The sequence below is a fragment of the Canis lupus genome, chromosome 18 (genome assembly GCF_003254725.2).
Source record: "Canis lupus dingo isolate Sandy chromosome 18, ASM325472v2, whole genome shotgun sequence".
Classification (NCBI taxonomy): Eukaryota; Metazoa; Chordata; class Mammalia; order Carnivora; family Canidae; genus Canis; species Canis lupus.
Genome location: NC_064260.1, coordinates 46,862,549 through 46,877,244, shown reverse-complemented (window position 1 = coordinate 46,877,244; position 14,696 = coordinate 46,862,549). Strand labels below are relative to the sequence as shown.

The window sequence follows — 14,696 nt, the reverse complement described above, 5'->3', positions numbered from 1 at the left end:
ACAACTATCACTTTACTGCCCTCTCCAGTGCCTCTGGGTAAGTGGGGCTCCGCCTGGTGGTGTTGGGCCAGGGTCTCCCACAGGCGGCCTCAGCTCTGGAGGTGCGTGTCCACGAGAAGAGCCATGTGCCTTTTTGGATGTAACCTCAGAGGTCCCACAGCATGACCACCACCATCCTCTCAAGTTTGCAGGCAGTCCGAGACGCCCACCGTGCTCCACGGGAGGGCACAGCAACTTTCAGTGATGCAGTGGCAAGGTTCCAGAGCAGCGCAAGGGACTGGCAACACCGTGGTGGCCTCTGCTAATAAGCAAATACAATATTGATGTCAGCAACCCAGGTTTTGATGCAAGAGAAAAAAACTCGAGTGCAAAAGGAAAGAAGGAAAATCACTATATTCCCAAATACAAAATAGAAAAAACAATATGAACTGACATTCGACCTTTTCTTTTTCAAGATTTTATTTGAGAGAGAACACAAGCAGGGGCAGTGGGAGAGGAAGAAGCTGAGCAGGGAGCCCGATGTGGGATTCAATCCCAGGACCCTGGAATCCTGACTTGAGCCAAAGGCAGATGCTTCACCCACTGAGCTGCCCAGGTGCCCCAATAATCTACTTTTAAACAGTCGAGATTTTCTGGCTGTGTAGACAAGGGACAAACTCGGCTGCTGGGAGCCCTTACAGAGCCTGATTCGAGGCTCCTGGAAGAAACGGCCCACCCCAGGTCCAGGGCAGAAGCACAAGGAGACCCTGAGCCATCTGTCCTCAAAGGGAAGCTTTTGAAGGCTGATGGAGTCATGTCAGAAGAGGGACAAACTAGTGAAACACAAAAACTGGATATATCAGAAGGGCATCCTGCCGAGTGGAAATACCATATGGTTGCACTTGGGTGACATTCTGGACACACAGATCTTTTTTTTTTTTTTCAAAGATTTTATTTATTTATAGAGAGAGAGACACAGAGAGAAAATGAGAGGCAGAGACACGGGCAGAGGGAGAAGCAGGCTCCATGCAGGGAGCCCGACGTGCGACTCGATCCAGGGTCTCCAGGATCACGCCCCAGGCTGCAGGCGGCGCCAAACCGCTGCGCCACCGGGGCTGCCCTGGACACACAGATCTATGGGAACAGAGGGCAGAGGAGGGGCTGACCAGATTGGGGGGCGGTGCTCGGCCACGGTGGTGCTGCATAGACCTGCACCCTTGACAGAGTGGCCACACACATGGCACCAGAGCTATTCCCCCGGGGCTGCTCTGTGCTCTGGCCAGGCAAGAGGACACCATCAGGGGGCCCCAGGAAGGGTGCACGGGCCTTGTGCCACCTCAGCTTTTCGGGAATCTCTACTGCAAAATAGTAAAACAGCCTCAGGAACTTCCACTGGCCGCATCTGGGACAACTCGAGTATTGAAAACCAGGATTAATTGAAATGTGGGCATTTATACTTATTCTCAGAAGCAAAGAAAGCCAAGAAATAATCCGCTACCCCTGGCGGTGGACTTTGTGTCGGCTTTTACTCTGCAGACTTAGTTACTTCTCTGGGGCAGGGAGCTGTACCCAGGCGGCTCAGCGGCTCCAGCGGGAGGGGAGGCTGCACTTCATGCACGGTGCCAGCTCACAGAAGCGATGGGACACCAGGAGCAGACCGCCTCCGTCTGCAACCCGAGTGCGGCACCTGATCCAGGCCAGGCCTGCCAGCGGCTGCTGAGGCCCCCGGGGTGACAGTTGGTGGGAGCAGCTATTCTCACCATGCCACCATGTCACCTTGCAGGTGGCTCGTAGGGCACAGGGGCCAGGGGAGATGGGCGTGTCACCTTACAATGCCAGGTTCAGCCTGTCCCCCCTCCTTCTCTGGCACTGGGTCTCCGCATTGCCCAGGGAGGGGACAAGCATGAGAGCCGGATCTGGGCGGGGGTGGGCAGATACCTGTGCACTGGTCCCCCCACCCCCACCCCAGGAGGAGCAAGGCTCTCTGTGTCACTTCCTGTTCAAGGGCATTACCGCAGTGCGGGCAGGAGTGCCGCCGGGGAGCAACCCGACTGTTCAGGAGGAGTGCCCGGGCTGCTGGGCTGTCCGGGGGCTCTGGTGCGGGGGGATGGATGGGGCGCAGGAGGCAGACCTGAACGGCAGAGACGAGAAACACCACCACAGGCCACAGGAGCCTTGTTGGGTTTGAACAAACTGGCCCTGAGAACAGCTGGGCAATCGGCATGCGCACTGGGTCTGGTAGGAGCTTCTGTTAGTTGTCGCTGTGATCATGGCAGTTGTGTCCACCAGGGTCCCTAAGGGGAGACAGTGGCAGGAGGCTGTGGGTCAGCGGCCAGGATCACTGCTGAGTGGTGGCCTCTCTTCCCACACCATCCTCCACTTTTCTGTGTGAAATGTTTCATGCCCATGTGTCCCTTAAAGCCTGCCGCCAGGAAATCATCTCATCTTCCGTGGAGGACGCGAGCCCTGTCTGCTGCTGCAGGAACAGGTGCACCTTGGGAGGCTGGCCTCCGTCCCCGCTGCTCCGAGTGCCGGGGTTGGGGGGGGGCCTAGGGGGTGAATTGCGGGCTGGGCTGTGGCCTCTGGTGGAGTCGTGCCCCCCCAATACATCCCCTCAAGGAGGAGTGTCCTCGATGCCCCACAAGCTGCCAGAGAACCTTCTGGAACAAGATGGAGTGGAAGTGGTTTTCAAATGTATAATATTAATTCACCTGTGAAAAGTCTGTGCATGAAATGTCTTTCCAGCTTTGGGAGCCAGACTTGTCTTCCTGCTTCTCCCAAAGTGAAATATTTGGTGTTTTCATTACAGAACTATCAGAGATTAGCTTAAAAATGAAACCATGCAGAAAATTACTAGTACAGAGACTGAGCATCCCTGTAAGGCTGTCCCCAGAGGGCCTGTGAGGCTTTGGAGACTGTCTCCTGGACTCCTTCCTTCCGAGGGTCTGAGGCTTATGCATATGCTCCGCACTGGGTGGTCTGTGGACACCATCTAATATCCACACCCTAGGAGGGCCTTTCATTCCCCGTGTCTCCATGTCCCTTTTATTGCAAGGTAGCCTGGGGCCACCACCCTGTGTGGATGGACGTCGGGGTGCCCCTGAGGCCTGGTGCACCCTCCCTCCTGCCAGCTCCAGGGGTTATTCACTGAGCAGCACCCCTGAGCAACGAGGGGCAGGTCCCCTCCAGAGCCAAGCTGGCTGTGCTCCAGCCAGGTCTGAGGTTGGGACTGGGGGCAGTTATCCAGCTGGTGTCTCTGTCTCCTCCTCTGGGTTTGGGGGCCAGATGTCTACCCGGGACATCTCTGGGCCAAGGCCAATGAGGTCAAGGACTGAGAGGAGCAGAAAGGGCGTGGAGCAGGGGTGTTGGAGGTCAATCCTCTGAGTTTCTCATGTCTGGAGGGCACGGAGGACCTGTGCAAAGGAGCCATTGCCAGGTGTGCATGAGCTCAGAGCTGGGCAGGGGCAAAGTGAGGGCGCTGGGAGATGCTGGGAAACCCATGAGGTGCGGCCTCAGGGCCCCTTCACTAGACGTTCTGGTCCCAGCCCTTCTCAATCTTGGTTGCACTTAGCATCACTTGGGGACTTTGAAATGAACTGATGCCCACCCCACTGCCTCAGTTCTAAGTTCACTGGAGGGCAGTAGGGAGCTTTGGAAGTATGCTGGGTGGAAGAGTGGTGTGGTCAGAGGTTGCCAGGGTGCAGGTAGACAGTGTGGAGGGTGGGGGTGGGAAGCCACCCTAGGGACCCCTGGGCAGGAGAACTGGCTGTGGCCTCAAAGCAAGGCCATGAGGGGGGCCTTAGCTGGTGATGAGTAGGGACTGTCCTGGCTAAGAAGGAACCCAGCCCGGAGCAGATCATTTGCTGGTGCTTCTGCTGCATGGGAGATAATCAGAAAGGACTGTGTCCACTCGGTAACTAGGAGGCATCCGCACAAGGCTCTGGGGTCAGCAAAGCTTGAGTGTCTGTCTGTCTGAGGGCCTGGGATGGCGGCAAGGAGACTGTTCAGAATGAAAATGTCTTGAGGGAGGAGATGGGGGGCCTGGCCCTCCCTTCTGGGCATGGGTGTGACATGGAACACACCTTCATGTGGGGCTCTTGGGAAGCCTCTTGGTGGATCCTCAAAGCTTATGGTCCAGGCAGGGTGGTACCTTCAGACACAGAGTCGCAGGTGCTGGGAGCCAGTGTGTAAAGCCTATGTGGTGAGAGAGGGAGCCCACTGTTCCACGGCAGGCAGTGGGACTGGGTGTCCCACCCCAGGTCCCTGGGGACTGGAAGGGGAGGGGAGAGCCCTGCGTGGAGCTGGGCAATGGCAGGACTCAGTCCCTCAGCCCTGACATGGAGTGGAGGCTCCAGAAACTCCAGGCCAGGAGCAGCTGCCCCCCCCTTGGAAGCAGAGGGAGACCATCCCACAGGGACCACTTCCTGACAGGTAGACAGTGGGCACAGGGGAATGCTGGTTCCAGAACAGACATTGTACTAAGTTGAATAGTATCCACCCCCCCCCCCCCCCGCAATTCTTGTCTAGCCAGAACTCCACAACCCACCATATTTGGAAGTAGGGTCTTTGCAGGTGTGCTTAGGTCACGATGTGTTCGCACAGGAGTGGGCCAGAAGCACCACCCGGCTGATGTCTATAAGGAGAGACACAGACACAAGAGGCCATGCAGGACAGGCAGAGACAGGAGGGACCTGGCCACCAGCCCAGAGACACTCAGAGCCCCCAGGACCTGGAAGTGGCAGGAGGGATCCACACCCTAGAGCCTCTGGAGGGAGCACGGCCCTGCCCGCACCTGGGTTTCAGACTTCTACTGTCCAAAGCTGGGAGAAAGAACTTTCCTGTGATTAAGCCACCAGTTCAGGGTACTTTGTAGTGGCTGCCCCACAAACCACAGGAGACATTCATTCTCGTACCTTAGTTCTCTTTAACAAAAAAATACATTTGCTGTGACTTAACACGTCATCTTAGTAAATACATTTATGGCTATAACGGGACAAAATATAGTCATGGTGCCCACGCCTGGCCTGCTGTCTCCACGCAGTGTCTGGACCACCACTGGGCCCAGGAGCTAGGTCTCTGGCCCCTCAGGGGGTGGCTGCTCCCGGTCACTCTGAACACCACGGCCTGCAGGGCCCAGATGTCCTCTGGAGCAGGATTCAGGCTAAGCCACTCATAGGACAGTCTCCTTAGGAGAGCCTCAGGTAGCCTCAGGTACTCAGTCCCCTCCTCTGGCCCCGGGGTGGGGGCATCAGAGCAGTGGACACCAGCACCAAGCTACTGGCCAGTGTTGTTCCAACTCCCCACCAGCCCTGTGAAGGGGGTATGACAAGTGCCCATGACTGAAGGTGGAGAAACTGCAGCACAGGCTGTCGAGGCCACCCAGCTAGAATTGGGAAGGTCGGGGCTCTGGGCCAGGAACCTGCCCTTTTACTTCTGGGTCCCCTGCCCAGCCTGCTGGCCAGGATGACTGAGTGTGCACAGGGGCGGGTGCCAGCCCCAAGAGACTCAGCCCCAGCCCCCCGTACCTGCGCAGCTGTCGTGGAGTTAACATGAGGCCCCTGCAGCCGCCCTAACCTGGTGGCATGGGCAGGCCGTGTGCAGATGGAGACGGGTCTGGGGGCGAGCGGGAGGGGCTGCAGCTGGACGGGGCGAGGAAGGGCCGTCCCCGGGGGCGGGGGGGGGGCAGCCCCGAGACCAGGCGGCAGCGGGCTGGGAGGCCGCCGACCACAAGCCGACCACAAGGCCGTGATTTCTGCTGCGCTCTCCGCGCCTGGCGGGTCCCCCTCGCCGCCGGCCTTCCCAGTGACCGGGGGAACGCGGTGCCCTGGGCCCAGCGGCCGCCCAGCAGCGCGGGGAGGCGGCCCAGCCGGGGGCCCCGGTGTCGAGGGCGCCCGACTGCGCAGAGGTGCGGCCCGGAGGCAGGACCGCAGACACCGGCCCGGCCCCGGTGCTCCTGTACAGACGCGGACGGCGCTGGGGGGGCGCGCGCGGGGAGAGGGGCGGCGGGCGCTGAGGCCGGGCGGCCCGGGGGGCGGCGGCGTGGACGGTGGGGCCGCGGGGGTCTGCGGGGCGGGCGCGCAGCTGGAGCCGCACGGCGGGCGCGGCAGGTGCCGTCCACGTGTCCCCCGCGCGCCCCGGCCCCTTAAGGAGGCGGAAGGAACGCGGGCGCGCGCCGCCGTACACGTCACACGCCTTATTTACATACGGCTCGCGGGTCTGAGCGCGACGCAGCGCGACGCCCCACCCCTCCTGTCGCGGCCTCTGATGGGCCGTCGCCGGCGGCGCCGAAGCGTAGTTGACTTGCGCCGAGTCCGCCCAATCGCAGGCCGTCTTGCTTGTGCAGGGCGGGGCCAGGGGGCTCGGCCAATGGGAGGCGGTGTTGTTGGCGGCCACGGCGGCGCAGCCCCTGGAGCGAGCGAGGCCACCGCCGCCGCCACTGCCGCAGCCGCAGGAGGCGTGAGGAGCGGACGCGAGGCGCTCGGCCGGGTAATGGCGCGCTGGGGCTGCCGGCGAGGGGCCGCGGCCGCCGAGGGCCGGGGCGGCGGGGGCGGGGGCGGGCCCGGGGCGGCGGGGGGGGCAGGCCGCGGCGGCAGGGGCGGGGCGGCGGGGCGGCGGGCCCGGGGCGGCGGGGGGAGCGGGCGGCGCGGCTGACCCCCGCCCCGCTGCGGCGCTGAAGGTCAGGAGGCGCTTTGTTCCCGGGCGGCCGCCCGCGCCCCCGCCCCCGCCGCGGCCCCGAGGGCAGCGCCGGCCGCGGGGCCCCTTTGTTTTCGGGGCGCGGGGAAGCCGCCCTTCGGGGCCGGGAGGGCTCGGCACGGTCCGTGCGCGGCCTGAGCTCGGGCCCGCGGCGTCCAGGGCGGCGCGCCTTGCCGGGCCGCGGAGCCGCCGTCCGCCCGGGCCGCCTCTGCGGAGCGCGCGGGGCGGGGGACCCCGGGCGCTGACCCGGCGCGGGGACGCGGCTCGCCGTGCGCACGTGCTCGCTGCTCCCGCCCGGCCCGGCCCGGCCCGGCCCGGCGCCTGGGGGCCGCGGGGCGGGGACGCGGTCGTGGGAGCCCGGCTCGGGCCCCGGGGAGGGGTCCCCGCCAGCTCGGACGCGGGGGCCCTTAGCGGCCGCTCGGCGCTCGCACAGCGGAGCGGGCCTTGGTCTGGGCTGGCCGGGCCCCCGGTGTGCGCGAGGGAGGCCGCCGAGGAGAAGGAGCCCTGGCGCCTGGAGGGTTTCCATTTGCTGCTTTTTCCCTTGTTTCTGGATAAGGACATTTTTTTTTTTCTTTCATCTTTTGAGGTCAAGGATCCTAGTGCGGGGTTTCAGACGCTCCGTGGAGGAGAAGACCCTTCTGGTCAAGAGAAATACTTTGTTGGCAAAATTGGATTTCTTGTAGGGTTACGGTGACAGAAGGGACTTGTGCGATAAAGTGGGAAGATTACTTGGAGTCGTTTCAGCAGTGATCTTAAGACTCCTTCTGGTATGATGAGAGTAATCGTTCTCAGATTCCTTAGTTGTGTAAACCGGTAGTTAGTTACCACAGCATCCCGCTGTGTGAAATACCTGCTCTGACACACGCGCTTGTATTGTAGCCTTTGTCCTGCTGTGCCGGTGATCGTGGTCGACGCTACCTGCGGTTGTTTGTACGTCCGTGCGGTGAAACATTAAACGCATTCGTGAATTTCGCATTATTTTTCCAAGCAGGTATAGCGATTGGAGAGATTGGATTCTTTGCAAGAGCTGATGGAGTCGTTTTTGTTTTGATGACGCCGGTAGACTGAACTCTGGAAAGTTTACTTTTGCTTTGGGATTGTTGTCCTCCGAGTATACAGGCGTTTTTGAATTTCGAGGATTGGCCGTTTAGAGGACCAGAGTCTCCTGTGGTATTTTTGAGCGTACCTGTGTGAGGTAGCTCATGATTCTGCAGAGGTGAAGTCCATGGAGTCGGGGTGTGTGTGTCATTACAGTGTGTGATTTTGTACTTGAGTCTCTCAGGATGGTGTTTCCGCTCGCCTGTCGGGGTCTCAGCGGCCCCTGGTGCTGGGAGCAGCTTCCTGCATCTGCAGTTCCCACCAGCCTCAGTGGGACGGAAGTCTTCAGCATTTTTCTCCTCTTGAGCAGTTGATAGTCTTTTAGTTTCAGGAAGAGGGGACTACAGAGGTGAACGTATAAATGGTACAATAGAGTTCAGAATACTTACTTTTAGGTTTTTGGTTTTTTGTTTTTTTTTTTTTATTTTCATTGTCCACAGTTGTAAAACGTTTTGAAACTGTTTTTCATGAACTTAGGTTGTATTGCCAAGAATTTTGCCAGAGAACTTAAATTTGTTTGGTTTGTTTTGCAACAGTAATATATAGTGTCTGTGGGTGGGAGGGTGATCACATTCCTGAAGGACCTCCCCCTGTCAGCTCTGTGAAATGGACAGAACCCTGTAGTGCTGGGAGTAGTGCTGGGAGTGATGGCCCCTGGGGTGAATGATGAGGCAGCAGTGAGGAGCTTATGGGGAGTTCGGTCTGGAATTGCTACCTAAGACATGCTTACTTGAACTGGGAAATGTGTTCAGGCATTCACAGCGAAAGGTTGGTGATTACATAGCTTCGCCAGTCCTCCACTGAGAGGTTTTACAAGGGGCAAGAGCAGGTTGCTCAGAGGAAGTCACTGTCATCCGGTCTTGGCTTACTTTGCATGATCACTCCTGGTTTAGCAAGTAGTTGCCTTCCCAGACAGCAGGTGGGGATTTGTCGTTACCCCTTCCGAGACCCTTATCAATGGGCAGTGAAGAATTTTAAAGATTTTACTTACTTATTCATGAGAGACACAGGCAGAGGGAGAAGCAGACTCTGTGCAGGGAGCCCAACGCAGGACTCGATCACGGGTCTCCAGGATAACACCCTGGGCTGAAGGCGGCGCTAAACTGCTGAGCCACCCGGGCTGCCCGGAAATTTTTTAAAAAGTAGCTTTGTGGTGACGTAGATTTGTTTTCATTTGACAGCCTTTGGTTTTCTACCCTGCGTGCTTTAGAGAAGGCAGAGCTGCTTTCTTTGCCATTTTAATTTTAAATTTCACGAGTACTTAATAGCAGGAGAGGTGTAGTGTGTTTCTGTAGTGAGAAAACTATAAGAGAGCACTTTGTGGTCTCTACTTCTTATCTTGACCACTCACTGTGTAGCCTTAAATTTCCTTCTACAAGTATACTCTGCCAGCTATTAAAACTAGATGTGCTTCTATTCTGGGTTCATGACTTTTTTTAAGGTAGTGTGCATTTTAATATTATCCAGAAAGCCTGTTTTAAACAAGACGAGATGAGTTCTAGTAAATAGTTTTGTGGTACAAAGAATCAGCGTTACACCTCAGACATTTATGTACCAAGGCTATAAGAATACATTTGTAAATATTACACTTTAAAACATTGTGTGGGGGCACCTGGGTGGCTCAGTGAGTTGGGCATCTGCCTCTGGCTCAGGTCATAATCCCAGGACTCTGGGGTCGAGCCCCATGTCAGGCTTCTTGCTCTTTCTCTCTGCCTGCCGCTCCCCCTGCTTGTGTATGTGTGCGCATGCGCACTCTCTTTCTGCCAAATAAAATTTTTAAAATAAAAATTGCATGTGTAGGAAAATAGCTTTTATTTATTTATTTTTTAAAGATTATATTTATTAATGAGAGACAGAGAGAGAGAGGCAGAGACACAGGCAGAGGGAGAAGCAGGCTCCATGCAGGGAGCCTGATGTGGGACTCGATCCCGGGTCTGCAGGATCACGCCCTGGGCCGAAGGGAGGCGCCAAACTGCTGAGCCACCCCGGGCTGCCCAGGAAATAGCTTTTAATGCTTTGTATTCATTCCTTCGTGAGCCTCTCTATTGGCTAGACAGAGTTCTAAGTACTGGGTATTGCACTGAACAAAACATATTTCTGTAGTGGGAGACAGATAAACAAGTTAGATGATGGGTGCTTTTGAGAAGAAAAGTAGAGAAGGAGTAGGGACTTGGGTGGTGGTGAGTTTTTAAAAGATTTTATTTATTTATTTATTTATTTATTTATTTATTTATTTATTTATTTAGAGCAGAGTCTGGGAGGGGCAGAAGGAGAGGGAGACAATCTTAAGCAGATTCCATGCTGAGCGTGGATCCCGATGTAGGACTCAATCTCACAATCCTGAGATCATAACCTGAGGTGAAATCAAGAGTCGGACACTGACTGAGCCACCCAGGCACCTCCGTTGTGATATTTAAACAAGGTGAAGCGGGAAGACCCTACGGAGTGAGAAGACCTTTAAATACTGGAGTAAGGAAAATTTTGAAATGTTAGCCTTGTTTAGTCATATACTAACGAATTGCAGAGAAAGGAGACTGGAAGAGGAAATTGGAGTTATAGCAATGAAGAGCCACTTTGCCTCAAGTAAAAATAGAATGTTTGGTTAAAGAAAGGAAATAAGTTTTTTATTTTCTTCCGGAAAACCGAGGGCTTAGTCTCTAGCAAGGTTCTGAAGAGATGGTCTGCTGTTGTCTAGTGGCAGTTAGATCTCGTAAGCAGCCCTAACTTCCTCTGTGTCTTAAGAAACTCCATGGGAGAGACTAAGGTACGTGTGGAGTTGTGCGCAGGCAGCACCTGGGTGGGCTGTTACTTCACAGCAGTGAGTGAGTAAAGCAAAGACTGCTTGGCTGCTGTGTCCTGCGAGTCCTGTGCTAGGTCTAGGTCTAGGGATTGCTGCATTGAGCAAGTAGGTAAGTCCCTTCCCTCATGGAACTTGTTCTTCAGTGCAAAGACAAACTTACATTGTTTATCCCTCCTTTTTTTTGGTTATTCAGTCATTTTATGGGAAGACATTGAGAACTTTTGACTTAAGATAGATAATGTATAAAAATTTCGGTTATGTGAAGGATGACGATATTCTCCAGCTTACTCTTTTGTCTTTTAGAAGTGGCCCAGTCTGGGCAGCCGGGGTGGCTCAGTGGTTTAGCACCGCCTTCAGCCCAGGGCGTGATCCTGGAGACCTGGGATTGAGTCCCACATCAGGCTCCCTGCATGGAGCCTGCTTCTCCCTCTCCCTGTGTCTCTGCCTCTCTCTGTCAACTCATGAATAAATAAATAAATAAAATCTTAAAAAAAAAAAAAGTGGCCCAGTTTGAAATTATATTACTCTATAGGCTAAGTGTTGTGGTGGATTTTTTTTGTTTTGTTTTTACTGTTTTTAAGTATGCTCCATGCCCTTCGTGGAGCCCAACCCGGGATTTGAACTCATGAACTTGAGATGACCCGAGCTGATTTCAGGAGTTGGATGCTTAAACAACTGAGCCACCCAAGTGTGCCTATGGATTAATAAGTGTTTTAAAATTGGGAATTTTGGGGATGCCTGGTGGCTCAGTGATTGAGCGTCTGCCTTTGGCTCGGGGCGTGATCCCAGAGTCCCGGGATCAAGTCCCACATCGGGCTCCCTGCATGGAGCCTGCTTCTCCCTCTGCCTGGGTCTCTGCCTCTCTCTATGTGTCTCTCATGAACAAATAAATGAAATCTTTAAAAAATAAATAAAAAATAAAATTGGGAATTTTGTTACAGTGGAAAATTGAAAAACTAAAAATTTTTCTCCATGAAATTTTTTTGTTTGGGCGAGAAATTCATAAATAGGATTGTGAGGTATCTTCTATAAATAAAAGCAAAACATTCATTCATGTAATCATGGAATTTTGCATATCAGCCCAAATGTAGAATTGTAGACCCAGTTAAAATTGTTAGTCCTACAAGGGACCTGAACTGCTGTATTCTTTTTATATTTTTGGATATTCTTTTGCCTGATGACGTGTTCATATTTTGATATACTTACCTTTTTAGGTAAAGGAAACCTTCAGATGAGGCTTCAGCACACCAAAATTTAAAACAAATGGATAGTTGTATTTCTCAAACCTACAAATTTGGTAGTTCCTTGTAACTTTCTCTTTGAACTAGTTGGATTGCTAAACATGAAAAGTGACAAACAGAACTCTAGCTCATTCATAATGTCACCAACTCTAGGTTATTTTTCCTTATATAAAGGGAGAACTGTTGAGAGGAACTGGATTTGCTGGTCCCTGCCAAGCAGCAGGGCAGTGTGTAAGCGTGTTGCAGTCCCAGAAGGCGGAGGAGGAGGCCTGCAGCGGGTCCTGTGCTGGCCACCTCGCCTGTGTCATTCTGTCTTCACAGCAGCCCCTCGGGAGGCCCCATCTAGTTTGTCGGTGTTGGAGCCCTGGTTACACAGCTAGGAGACGGCAGAGTTGGCCTCAGAACCAGGTCACTGTGTGTCTTCTGTGTTTAGATGTGGAGTCCTGTGTTTGAATTGTTTAGACCTTAAACATAGTCTCTTTCCTGTTGTGTAAGCTTATTGTATTTTCTTTCTCCTTCTGTCCTTGATTGAGCACTTTGTTTTGTTTTTGCAAGTGTTAATGTCGGGTTTAACTTAACTGCTTTGTCATCATGTCACCAAAAATAGTGTTAAATAGTGCATGGCTTCACATAGTTGGAAATAAAGTGGATTGTTGTGTGAACGGAATCTGTTCCTTTGGAGTGGCGTCCTTCCACGGGAAGGTGAAGCTTTTTGGCCTGTGTCCTGTTGTGGAGTGTGTGTTCACTCAATAGCTCTTGTGCTGGACACTGCTGAGGGCCCTGGGACCACATAGTGCACTGCATAGGAGGGGCATGATTATTCTCCATTCTTCTAGACGGTGTACTACTTGGGAATGCTACTTCACTGCAGGATTGTTGATTGTCCTCTGTTCCAGGGACAGCAGCAGTCATCTCGAGTTAAGCAGGTGGAAGCGGCAGCCGGAAGTGAAGTGATCGGTGGTGGTAGGGAAAGATCAGGAGGGTCTAGATTTGAAATGCGCAATGATTTTAATCTATAATGAACCAAAGGAAACGACGTGGAGAATCTCATGCATGTGTTTTTAGGAAAATTAAACCTAAAGACTGAGACTGATTTTCCACAAATCCTTGATTTACAGAAGATCAGAACTTACTCTACAACTAGTGAGCACCTGTCAAGAATCTCTCCTTATCCTAAAGCCAGTGAACTTACTGCATGACATTTTTCCTGAATTTTCCCTTTTGTACTCTGCCCACGAAAGCAACCTGCCCTAGACCTTGAGTGGACTCCTTTGTAGCTCACTGCAGTTTGCTTGTCGTCCAAATTGCAGTTCATCTGCAATTCCTGTGTAAACTCAGTGTCTGGTAACTTGGCCTTACCTCAGTTTACCTCTTTTCTTCTAGGTTTACGTTACATGGTGTCAGGAGTGGGATCTGAAGGAGCCAGCCACTGAGGAGCAAAGTACCCACATTTGAGCCCTTTGTGCTCTTTGCTTCCACGAGGTGACATAACTCTTGGTTTGGTGAGTCTCAGTTATCAAGTCCCTTCTTTTGGTTGAACTCTCAGAACATGTCAATCCTCTTTTGTTCTTTTTTTTTTTTTTTTTTTTAATTTTCTTATTTATTTATGATAGTCACAGAGAGAGAGAGAGAGAGAGAGAGAGAGATAGGCAGAGACACAGGCAGAGGGAGAAGCAGGCTCCACGCACCGGGAGCCCGATGTGGGATTCGATCCCAGGTCTCCAGGATCACACCCTGGACCAAAGGCAGGCGCCAAACTGCTGCGCCACCCAGGGATCCCTCCTCTTTTGTTCTTAATCTGGTAGTGAGATCCCAGTCATCTAAATGTTCTAAGGGTAGCCCTCTTTCAGGAACCCTGGCCAATTTTATATTAAGAAGTAATGGTCCTTCCTCATGCCTGTTTCTGCCTACATGGGTCATAGTTACTAGAAGGGTAACTTAGCGCTCTGATGGCTGTTGTGGGGGAACATTTCATCCTTTGAGGCTTGTCTTTGTCCCAACTAAGTTAGACCATGGCTACAAAATTAAATAGTCCAAGTGGGATAGTTGTTTTCATTGCTATCTGGAGGTTTCTAAATGTGTTCAGGATTCTCAAATTGCCTCCTTACAGAATATTGTTTCCAGACTGATTGAAGTGAATAAACAACTAAAGATGGATAAAAATACAGTGTCAGAGGCCTCTTTCTTGGTGCTAGCCAAGGTTCCCTCCTACCTGCATTGTCTCACCTCTTTCCATACCCTTTGCCTCCTTATCCTCCCCTTTGTCTGACGTCCTTCTTTCTGTCACTGAAACCTCTTCAACCATAACCCATTAAAACTATCCCTTTCACAGTTCTGTCTTCTGAGGATGCTGCTAATCCACCCTAAAGTGCCTGCACCTCATGGACAAAAGCTGAGCTTAGGGCTATAATTAAGGGCCTTCCCAAAGTAACTATGAGGATCCTCATAGATGGGTGGAGGAATTCAGTATTATAACCTTGACTTAACCAGCCTGGGCTCCGATCTCTGTCAGTTAGTCCATAGACTTGTTGGAGAAGGTCAGGCCCAGTGCTGCATGAAAACAATCTCTAGGGTTTAAGCTAGGCCAGCTACCAGCCATTTATATGACCACTCTTGCAGCATAGCCAGAAGGCTACGTGAAGTCATCCCTAGGGCTTTCCCCAAGCCCATGGACCAGAATAAGATTCAGGCACGCACCAAAAGCCTGTTGAGTCTGTCTGTGACTTAGTGACTTACCCATAACCCTGAGCTGTTTTCAAGGAAAATTCTAGACTTCCCATAGATATTGAGTCCACCCTGGTGGGGTTTGATTCTGTGGTTGTAAATGGGATGAAGCAAGGACATAAAACTTTCAGATTAACCTGTATGGGACTGGCATTGAGCCT

At 53.1% G+C, this 14,696-nt stretch overlaps 1 protein-coding gene and 1 long non-coding RNA gene across 8 annotated transcripts in view; one reads left to right on the top strand and one right to left on the bottom strand.

Annotated features, from left to right (window-relative positions):
• LOC112663210 (uncharacterized) lies at positions 1-5,885 on the bottom strand. Its single transcript, XR_003139066.3, has 4 exons — positions 5,505-5,885; positions 4,526-4,612; positions 4,062-4,173; positions 1-2,273 (listed from the first exon to the last, which is right to left on the bottom strand). It is a non-coding gene; the product is annotated as an uncharacterized LOC112663210 (long non-coding RNA).
• A 425-nt stretch (positions 5,886-6,310) lies between these two features.
• Positions 6,311-14,696, top strand: part of NAP1L4 (nucleosome assembly protein 1 like 4) — a 42,340-nt gene continuing 33,954 nt past the window's right edge. For 2 of the 7 annotated variants that reach the window (XM_025451828.3, XM_025451830.3), the window contains exons 1-2: positions 6,311-6,465; positions 13,195-13,313. The gene's annotated coding sequence lies outside the window, so the exon portion shown is untranslated. Of the gene's footprint in view, positions 6,466-6,603; positions 6,656-7,261; positions 7,440-10,019; positions 10,240-11,985; positions 12,220-12,712; positions 12,955-13,194; positions 13,314-14,696 lie in introns of those variants that run through there. The other 5 variants (XM_025451829.3, XM_049096380.1, XM_049096382.1 and 2 more) reach the window with 5 other exon arrangements.